This window comes from Gracilinanus agilis, chromosome 2 (assembly GCF_016433145.1).
Source record: "Gracilinanus agilis isolate LMUSP501 chromosome 2, AgileGrace, whole genome shotgun sequence".
Classification (NCBI taxonomy): Eukaryota; Metazoa; Chordata; class Mammalia; order Didelphimorphia; family Didelphidae; genus Gracilinanus; species Gracilinanus agilis.
The window spans coordinates 630,177,353-630,189,176 of record NC_058131.1 but is presented as its reverse complement, the minus strand read 5'-3'; positions in this window follow the sequence as shown (position 1 = coordinate 630,189,176).

Sequence of the window (11,824 nt, the reverse complement as noted above, 5' to 3'; positions counted from 1 at the left end):
CTGTCCCTGGAATGTTCTCCTCCTCCTCCTCACTGCCTACGAGCTTCCCTGACTTCCATTAAGTCCCAATTAAAATCCTGCCTCCTACAGGAGGCCTTCCCCAATACCTCTTAATTTTAATTCCTTCTCCCTAGTAATTATTTCTTATTTATCGTGCACATGGGTTGTTTGTATATATTTGTTTGTTTGTTTCTGGCTTCCATTAGGTTGTAAGCTCCTTGAAGGCAGGGCCTATTTTCTGTCATTTTTTGTAGCATAGTACCTGGCACATAGAATGTGCTTGATAAATGTTTATTTAGGAAGAGGAGGATGCCTTTTTTTCATTAGTACTTAAATCTGCCTCTCTGTAAGATGTGCCCATTGTTCCTAGCTTTGACCTCTGAGGCCAATCAAAAGAACTGTGGCAAAGTTTTCAACCACCATGGTTAAACCAATCTGAAAATGGTAAAAATCCACCGACATAGTATATAGAGCTTCATAGAGATAGGGATGGGACCAATGGAGATCAACACTTTCTTTACAACTTAGTGCCTCAGATAGCTGCCTAGAGCCCTGAGAAGTTGTCGTGTACCCAAGGTCACAGAGACAAGAAGTATCAGAGGTAGTTCTTGATCCCCAATCTTCTTAGGTTAGATCTCTAACTACTCTACCACGCTGCCTCTCAGTGTAGATTGAGGATGTGAGAATGACAGAGGAGTTGGAGGGGATCTCAGTGATCTCAATCCCTGAACTAGAATCCCCCTTGGTAAATATTCACTGAGATTCTGATCAGAAACTTCTAGAGATGTGGAAGCCACTGTTCCCTATTTCTCTAGTTGGTAGAAGATTTTTCCCCTGCCTCCTGAGAGCTTATGGTTTTGTGGTTGTGATATAATGTGTATGTAAATGATTATGACAATTAAATGGGAAAAGTTTATTTAAAAGTACAAACAACTCACAGAGGTCAGCGATGGAGACATCACTTTCAGTTGGAAGAGATCTGGGATGGCTTCACAAAAGAGATGGCCTTTTGATTTGGGCTCTGAAGGATAAACATGGTTATTAATCCCAGAAAGTCAGCAAGGAAAATGTCAGGCAGACTGAATAGCACATAGTAAAAGTGGAAAGGTAGAAAGGTATAGGTCATGCTTGTGAGACAATGAGTTGTTCAATCTGGCTGGAGAGTAAAATGCAGAAATCTATCAGTCTTAAAACATTTATCATGTTCCAGGCTCTATACATAAAGGTACTTATAGGGGAGTAGTGAGAGACAAGGACTGAAAAGTAGGCTAGAGTTAGTCCATGAAGGGCCTTGAATGCCAAGCATCAGAGCTAGGACTTCATTCAGTAAGCAACAGGGAGCCACTGAAAGTTGTTGAGCAGTAGTATGATGTGACCCAGAGCTGTGCATTAAAAAGATTAATCTCACAGCCCAGGCAGGATGGATTAGAAAAGGAAGGGACTTGCCACCACCTTCCCTGAGGCCAAGTTTCAATGGCATGTGGAGTTAAATCCAAATCTACCTCTAATAAGGTCATTTCTTTGTTTATCCTTTGTAGGTGATGGTTGGAAGTCAAATTCTAATTAGATATAAAAAAAAAAAAGCTGGCTACAATACAGACTGGAGGTGATTTTCTTTTATCCTTTTGCCAGAACAGGAAACACAGCCTATCTCAACCAAGTGTATTTACCCTTCTAAGAATAACTAACTTTTGTCTTTTTATTCTTAGCAGATGTGGTATATCTCCAGAGGTTTAAAGAAGAATTCAGACAGACAACTGGCATCGATGGTATGTCAGCTATGTATGACTGCCCAGCATTCATCGTTCAGTGCCTGTGAACTTGTCACTAGAGGAAAGATTTGGGTTAAACTTTCACACTCACACAGTATGGTTCCCAAGAACCAGGATTTATTATTGCTGATGATCCCTTTCTTTGATCAGCCAGACTCAGTGAAGTGGAATTTAGTATATAATTTATTTTAAGTATCTGGGAAGTTGTATCTTTTCTAACTGGTCACACCCTCCTACTTTCCTAACCCTGAACACCCTTTATGAGAGGAAAATAGGGCCCAAAAGTGTCTCCTGTCACTTGTAATTCAATAAGAACACAGATAGATAGGCAATAGATATGATAGCTAGATAATAGATATGACAGGTGATAGATATAATAGTTTGGTAACAAATATTATAAATAATAGATCTGTCGAATATTATAGAGAATATATATAGATAATGGAGTGATAGATTATAGATATTATGATTAGATAATAGATATTATAGACTATAGATACAATCGATTTAAAATGTTATAGTTAGATTATAGACATGATAGATAGATGACAGATTATAGGTGTGATAGATTATAGATATGATAATCAACATTAGTTTGATTAAAGATATTATAAATGGTAGATCTGATAGATATTATAAGTTATATATGATAGATCAGTGATGGGCAAACTAGAGCCCGCAGGCCAGATGCGGCCCCCTGAAATTATTCCTAATCTGATTAATACAGTACAATGAAACTTCGAAAGAGCTGCCTTAGAAACAGACTGACAGATGAGCATTTCCTTTCCTTTGGCCCCCTCTTTAAAAAGTTTGCACAATCACTGTGATAGATGATAGAAAATAGATATTGTGTATAGATAATTGATATGATAGATTATATCTGTGATGGATTTAAGATATAGATTATAGATGTGACAGACAGACAGATAGATAGATAGATAGATAGATAGATAGATAGATAGATAGATAGATAGATAGATAGATAGATAGACTTTGTGTTTAGAATGGATGAGGTTTCAAAAGGCTCATCTATTCCACAAAATACTTTCTTTACCTGTTCCCAATTGCCTCCAATCCTTTTACCACAGGACAAAGTCTTTCATTCCATAATCAGAAAAAAGGTTTTGTCCATTAGGACAAAATTCTGAGAATAAAGCACCCTGCCATATGTATTAATATTAACACATAAAAAACTGGTATCAGACCCTTTCTGATGGGTCTTTAATAGATCAGGTACAAAGCACCTGAAAGACATGAGAGGGAGACAGGGAAAAGGAAGCTAGAAGAGCAAGACCATTTTGCAATTTTGTTTGTAGCTACAAATCTTCACATCCTCTATGCACCATTGGCACACTTTCCATAGCTTACCTTATCATACCTGAGATGGTAACATGCCCAGAAATCAACCTGAAACTCCATTCTTAGTTGGCTCTTTCCCCTTGGATCCTCCTCTTCCTTCCCCCTGTCCCACAGAATATCCATCCCTTTCTTCTGACAAAACATCTCTTCTACCCAAGCACCAGTCTTCTGAGAAATTAAGCCCAAGTCCTGAAGCTTGTATATGCTGCATAAAACAAGAGGCTTTCTGTCATCCAAACTACTTTTATTACAGAATAGTAACACATGTGCCTGGATTGAAAGAAAGATGCAATATGGGATTCTTGAAGGAACTCTTTTCCTGCAGTATTTGGTAATCAAACCAGTATATATAGGAGTGTATGTCTGTGTGTGTGCATTTTCCTCTGGGTCAATGTTTTAGCCACTAGTTCAAAAGAGATATGTTTCATCTGCTAGGTCAGTGGGAGAATGAAAATCACTGATAGGGGTCCCACCAGTCTATGTCTGTCTGTGGGTGAAAAAACAGTATCAATATCCAGGCTCAGCTAGTCAGTTCCAAGGAGGAAGTGACTATTGATGACAAGCAAAGGGAGCTGAGTCTGACCGCACCTTATCTGAAAGTATGATTCTGAGACTGTTTTCCCATTCATGCACATCAGTTTTCTTTTTTAATTCAAAAAAAATTTTTTTAGAAAAATTTTCCATGGTTACATGATTCTTGTTTTTACTTTCCCCTTCACCACCACCCCCATATCCAACGCACATTTCCACTGGTTTTAACATGTGTGATCAATCAAGACTTATTTACATATTATTGATAGTTGCATTGGTGTGGTCATTTCGAGTCTACATCCCCAACCATGTCTGCATCAACCCATGTGTTCAATCAGTTGTTTTTCTTCTGTGTTTCCACTCTTGCAGTTCTTCCTCTGAATGTGGGTAGCATTCTTTACAATAATTCCCTCAGAATTGTCCTGGATCATTGCATTGCTGCTAGTACAGAAGTCAATTACATTCGATTTTACCACAGTATATCAGTCTCTGTGTATAATGTTTTTCTGGCTCTGCTCCTTTCACTCTGCATCAATTCCTGGAGGCCTTTCCAGTTCACATAGAATTCCTCCAGTTTATTATTCCTTTGGGCACAATAGTATTCCATCACCAGCATATACCACAATTTGTTCAGCCATTCCCCAATTGAAGGGCATACCCTCGTTTACCAGTTTTTTGCGACCATAAAAAGCATGGCTATAAATATTTTTGTACAATTCTGTTTATCTATGATCTCTTTGGAGTACAAACCCAACAATGGTATGGCTGGATCAAAAGGCAGGCAATCCTTTAGAGCTCTTTGGGCAAAGTTCCAAATTGCCACCCAGAATGGTTGGATCAGTTCACAACTCCACCAGCAATGCATTAATGTCCCAATTTTGCCACATCCCCTCCAACATTCATTGCTCTCCCCTTCTCTCATTTTAGCCAATCTTCTAGGTGTGAGGTAGTAAATCAGAGTTGTTTTGATTTGCATTTCTCTAATTATTAGAGATTTAGAACACTTTCTCATGTGCTTAATTGATAGTTTTGATTTCTTTATCTGAAAATCACCTATTCATGTCCCTTGCCCATTTATCAATTGGGGAATGGCTTGATTTTTTATATGTCCCTTGCCCATTTATCAATTGGGGAATGGCTTGATTTTTTATACAATTGATTTAGCTCCTTGTATATTTGAATAATTAGACCTCTGTCAGAGTTTTTTGTTATAAAGATTTCTTCCCAGTTTGTTGTTTCCCTTCTGATTTTGGTTGCATTGTTTTGGTTTGTACAAAAACTATTTAATTTAATATAATCAAAATTATTTATTTTACATTTTGTAATTTTTTCTAACTCTTGCTTGGTTTTAAAATTTTTCCCTTTCCCATAGATCTGACAGGTATACTATTCTATGTTCAGCTAATTTTTTTATAATTTCCTTCTTTATATTCAAGCCATTCACCCATTCTGAATTTATCTTGGTGTAGAGTGTGAGATGTTTATCTAAACTTAATCTCTCCCATATTGTTTTCCAATTTTCCCAACAGTTTTTTGTCAAATAGTGGATTTTTGTCCCAAAAGTTGGGCTCTTTGGGTTTGTCATACACTGTCTTGCTGATGTCACTTACCCCAAGTCTATTCCATTGATCCTCCTCTCTGTCTCTTAGCCAGTACCATATTATTTTGATGACCGCTGCTTTATAGTATAGTTTAATATCTGGTACTGCTAGGCCCCCTTCCTTTACCCTTTTTTTCATTATTTCCCTTGATATTCTTGACCTTTTGTTCTTCCAAATGAACTTTGTTATAGTTTTTTTCTAATTCAATAAAAAAGTTTTTGGTAGTTTGATAGGTATGGCACTAAATAGGTAAATTAATTTGGGTAGAATGGTCATTTTTATTATGTTAGCTCATCCTAACTATGAGCAATCAATCTTTTTCCAATTGTTTAGATCTAGTTTTAATTGTTTGGGAAGTGTTTTGTAGTTGTTTTCGTATAATTCCTGTGTTTGTTTTGGTAGATAGATTCCTAAGTATTTTATATTGTCTAGAATGGTTTTAAATGGTGTTCCTCTTTCTACCTCTTGCTGCTGTGATGTGTTGGGAATATATAGAAATGCTGATGATTTATGCATGCACATCAGTTTTTAAGGACAGTGAAAATCTTTATCAGGGTCATCCCAAGGTTCTGGAAGACATAAGCATTTTCCTGACCATACAGTTGACTAGAAAGTTCTGATTGAGGATATTAAATTCTGTCATTGCATTGAATACAGTTGCACCATGGGAAATGACAGCCAGTGGAAAGAACCCAAGAAACAAAGGTCAGGAACAAACAGAATCAAGTCAACTCATCCATGAGTATGTGTGGGGGTCGGGGTGGAAAGAGTCTGACTATGGCACATTATTTCAAATGAGAAATTAAAATGAGAGAGATAAATACACAAAAGAATATACCAAATACTACAAATAAATATTATAGGTCGAGACTCCCAAAATATAATACCCAGAGAAAGAGAGTAACTTCACAAGTTCAACCAGAGCCCTGAAGGGGTAGGAGTGGGAAATGGTTTGCCCACAAGGACCAAAAGGTACCTGGAAAGAATGAAGCAAAAGATAAAAAAATAAATAAATAAAGTAAGAACCCTGGAGAAAAGATGTGGAAGGAACTATATAACTTAGAACAGAAGGTAGTCATTCAATTTCCCCATTTCTAAAATAGAAAAGAGAATAGCACATACTATTTAGAGTTATTATGACTATCAAAAGAGACAATTAATGTAAAGTAATTAACCTGGAAGTGCTATGTAAAAGGTAGCTATTATTATGTAACTGTCTCTAAGCACATTAGAATAAATTACAGAAAATTCAGTGATTCCACAAGAAAAGAAATATTCAAACATAATCAAAGATTTGAAAAAATATAAAATACATACAATTTTAACCTACTTTAATAAAGCATATACAGTTTTAAATAAAATTTTAACAATTGGGGGATGGCTAAATAAGTTGTGATATATGATTAGAGTTGGGTAGGGAATAGTCATAAGTAAAACAAAGTTTAGCTGTAGTGGTGTAACATGAAGTGGGGATTAAAAAAATAAGTATAAGAACCAGTGATTAGAGCCTGATCAAGAAGAGTAGAATGGTAATAGAAGCAGATATTGTCTGTTCCCTCAACAATCTCTTCTTTGTAAAGGAGATCAGAAGGTAAAGAGAGGGAAAAACATGAAGATATGATGGATGGAAATGAATAATTATGATGAATCATCTTAGTAAATGTGAACAAAATACACTCCTTCATGAAATAGAGGAGGGTTTTTAAAATGGAAAAGAAAAATACAACAATATGCTGTTTACAAGAAACATTTCAAAAATGGGGGCAACTAGATGGCTCTGTGGAGAGAGAGCTAGGCCTGGATATAGGAGGTTCTGGGTTTAAATCTGGCCTCAGACATTTCCTAGCTATATGACCTTGGGTAAGTCACTTACTCCCACTGCCTAGCCCTTACCACCCTTCTGCTTTGCAATTGATATTTAGTATGGATTCTAAGACAAAAGATAAAGGTTTAAAAAAAAAAAAAGAAAAGAAACACTTGGAACATAAAGACTCACACCAGGTTAAAATGAAGAGCTGGAGCAGAATTTATGATGTTTCAGACAAATTCCAAGAAGCAGAGGTAGCCTCAGACAAGGCAACAATAGAAATATATGAGATTAAAAGAGATAACAAAACAAACAAAAACTGAACCCAGGAACAAATGGATTTACAAATGAACTCTATCAAAAATTCTAAGGACAATTTATTTAAATATTATATAAATCATTTGAAAGAATAGAAAAAATATGTAATCCAGCTAAATTCCTCCTATTTTAAAAAAATGGCCTTATTACCTAAGAGAAAGACAATGCAAAGGGGGTGGGGAATACAGACCAAAAATTCTCCTAAATAACATAAATATTGAATGAAATGTTATCAAAGAGGCCATAACAACATATTAAATTGATTATAAAGTATGACCGAGTGAGATTTATAGCAGAAATGCAGATTTGGTTCAATATTAGGAAAACTATAAATATAATAAAACATTAATGACAAAAACAATTTAAAATCAGATATTAATAAGAAAAAAACCTCTTGACAAAATACAATATTATTTTATGTTAAAAAATTCAAAAGCAATGGAATAAATGGACATTCCACTAATACAATAAATAGCATTGATTTAAAGCAGTTAGCATCAGATGTAATGGAGAAATGCTAGAGGCCAAGATCAGGAATAAAGCAAGAATGTCCATTATGTTCTATTTTAGATAGTTCTAAAAAGTCTAGCTACATCAATAAGAAGAAATAAGGAAATTGAGGGAATCAGCATAAGTAAATATGAAATTAATTTAATTTTTTTGCAAATGATTATGATGGAGGTTTTTTTTTAAAGAAATCTTGAGTTTCAACTAAATTGAATGAAAAAAATACTAACAAGCAAAGTAACAGGATATAAAATAAACACACAAAGTATCATCATTTTGATTTTTAATAACAAAACCAGAGTTAGAAAAAGAAATTCAAAACAAAATAACAACAATATATCAGATATTTGATAGTCTACCTTAAGAAGAGACACAGGAGCTATATGGATACAACTATAAAATACTCTTAACAAACATAAAGAAAGACCCAAATATTTGGAGAGATATTAATTATTTATTGTTGTGGCCTTGCCAGTATGATAAAAATGGTAATACTACCTAAAAATTTTAGTTATTCAACACACACCAATCTAGTTACCAATGAGTTACTTTATAGAGCTACAAGAAATAAGAGAACTAACCTGATTGAATCAAAGATCAAGAATTTCAAGTTAAATAATAAAAAAGTGAAAAAGAAGGGGTCTTAGCAATATCGTAGTTATGCTAGATTATAAAGTGGTAATCATCTGTTGGAACTGAATAAAAAATCAAATAAAATTGGTTGTTGGGATAGATTAGGAATACAAAATCCAGAAGCAAAAATAATAGTGTGGATTTTAAGAAATACAAAGATTTCAACTACCAACGTAAGTATTCATCAACAAAAACTGCTATTTAAACTGGAAAATAATCTGGTTGAAGTTAAATACAGTAGGACCCTCTTTTTATATGAACTCAACACCCACAAATTCAGATAAACAGGATTGGCAATAAAAAAAATTAAGGCAGAAAAATAAGTAAAATAAAAACTTTTAATTATGCACCAACTCCACACCATTTTCCTAAATAGTGTAAAGTCTCGCAACAATTCACCCAATCATGCTCATTCTCACTTTGAAAAGCATTAGCGTGAGTTCTCACTTGTAACAATTGTAACAAAGCATGTCTGCATCAAAGCTGTGCTTCTCTTTGTTTCATTATTGCTGTTTGGTTATTAATAATGGCCCTAAAGTACAAGAATAGTGATGCTAGTAATTCAGATAAGCCTAAGAAAAGTCATAAAATACCTAGGCATGTTCATGTAAGAAATATTGATTAAATAATTAGGTTTGCCATTATGTGTAATTTTCAGCTTACATGAAGTGTCTTGAAATGTGTTGGTCACATAAAACAAGGTCCTATGTATAGACTAACCTCACACTGTACACCACAATAAGGGCAATAGCTCTATGACCTAAATACAAAAGACATCATAAACTAATTAGGTGATACCTTTACAACTTTAGATAGGGGAAGAGTTCTTGTCCAAATAGGAATAGAGATCACAGGAGAAATAAATAGTTAGTTTTGATTATTAAAAAAATGAATATTTTTATATCATTAAAATTGATGTGGCTAAAATTACAAAGGAAATAATTAAATAAGGAAAAAACACTTTACAGAAAATTTCTCAGATAGAATATTAATGTCCAAAATATATGGGGAGGTGATTCAAATATATATTAAGAAAGACTCATTCTCCAACTAGATAAAAGGCCAAAGGATATGAACAAGTCATTCTTAAAAGAAGAAAAATAAATTAAAAACAACCCTGCTAGGAGGAAATACTTCACATCACTAATAATAAAAGAAATGCAAATTAAACAAACTGATAATATATCACATAGCAATGAGATTGACAAAAGAAGACCCTTTAAAAAGGGGGGTAAGGAGAGTTGTTGAAAGGGCTGAGGGAGAATAAGTGTGCTAATGCACCATTTGTGGAGCCATGAATCAATAGAGCCATTCTGGGGAGCTAATTGGGCATAGGCTCAAAAAGTCAGTAAAATGTACATATCTTTTGACTCAGAAACATCATTATTAGGCTTATATCTTTAAAGAAATTTTTAAAAAGGTAAAGGGCCCATAAATGCAAAAAAACTCTTAGAAACATATTTTGGTATGGTAAGAAACTGGTAATTATGGGGATATCATCAGATGAAGAATAGATGAATAAATTACAATATATGAATGTATATTATCATACTTTAAGAAATGGAAAAATGACCAGATTCAAAGAAACCTGGGGAAATGTGTATAAACTGATGCAAAGTAAAGTTATCAGAACCAGGAGAACATTTTATACAATGATTACAACATCATAAAAGGAAAAACAATGACAAACCAAGACTCCAGAAATCTGATGATAAAGCATGCCTCTCACACTAGTCAGAAGGATAAATGGAATAGAATGGGGCATACATTTTTGGACTTGGCCAGTGTCAATTGGACAATGACAGCCAGGTGATTCAGTGAATTGAGTACTGGACCTGAAGTCCTGTATACCTTAATACTTGAGATCAAATCCAGTTTCAAACATTGACTATCTCTGTGCTCATGGGTAAATCATTTAACCCTGCCTGCCTCAGTTTCCTCAACTGTAAAATGGTGATAATAATAGTCCTTACCTTATAGGATTGTTGTGAGAACCAAACTAGATAATATTTGTAAAGCACCTGGCATATAGTAGGTGCTATATTAATATGTGAATTTATTAACTTGTTACGGGGCTGGGGGGAGAGAGAGAGAGAGAGAGAGAGAGAGAGAGAGAGAGAGAATGGGAGAGAAGGAGGGAGGGAGAGGGAGAGGGAGAGAGAGAGAAGGAGGGAGGGCCCATGGAACATTTTTTAAAAGCACAGATAAAAAAGAACAGAAGGAGATTCAAAAGGAAACAGAGAAGTAGGCTAGCTTTGGAACTAATACACTGAATTCAATATATACTTTTTAAAAAAGCTATACATAATCGAGACTTGTGGTATCATATATACAATCTTCTTTTTCATTTCTTTGTATATGGAAACATTCAGTTTGCTAATGTTTATTAAATGTAGAATAACAATCAAAAAGCTATTTTAAGGGAGTGTGGGACAGAGTGGCAGTATCATCATAGGTAAACAGAACTGTTTCCCTAAAATAAAGCCACGTCTAGGATGTTCTAACTGTACCAAACCATGGCTCCTTTGGGGAGTTTTTCTTTTGATGTATGTGTCTGATCATAAAAGAGGTGTGAATTACATGCTTCTTTCTACTGTAGATTAGTTCAAGGAAAGGATGAACTGACACCACATATGTAATTTTCCTGTGGCTTTGCAGCACTCTTGTAGAACACTGCCTGTTGCTCTCCAATTAAAAAAAACAACAACAGAGACCCACTGGTGTTCCATCAACCTCTCATTCACTCCCCTAAGACAGGGATACATCAGCTGCTAGCCCCATGGTACAAACTTTCCCTGGGAGTTAAGGCTTAATATTTTTGTCACTGGCTTAGTGTCAATGCTTTCCACAAAGTTACCAGGGGCTATTTGGGAAGGATTTTGCCACCGGAGCCTCTGAGTGCTAATGAGTGTGACTTCAGAAGAGAATTTTCCATTAGTAAGTAAGAAAAAAAAATTACCTTGAAATCTAATAAGCAATATTGGGTCTATATCTCCTCCTAATCATAGCCTACATCTCAACATATATTACCGTTCAATGCTGGCTATGAAAAATTGAAGTTCTAATTTGATTATTTCATTCATTTAATAAATATTTAAGCAAGAATCAGCACTCGAGGGGGGAGAAGGGGAGAGAAAAGAAATGGGAGAGAGTTAGCAATCTCAGTCTTTACCTTCAAAGAGCTTACATTTTGAAAGGAGAAATAAAATACATGCACAAATGGTAATAACAATAGAGGATTCATAAGAAAAGAGGCCAGGTGGTATGGAAGATAGAGAACTAGCCTTGGAATCAGA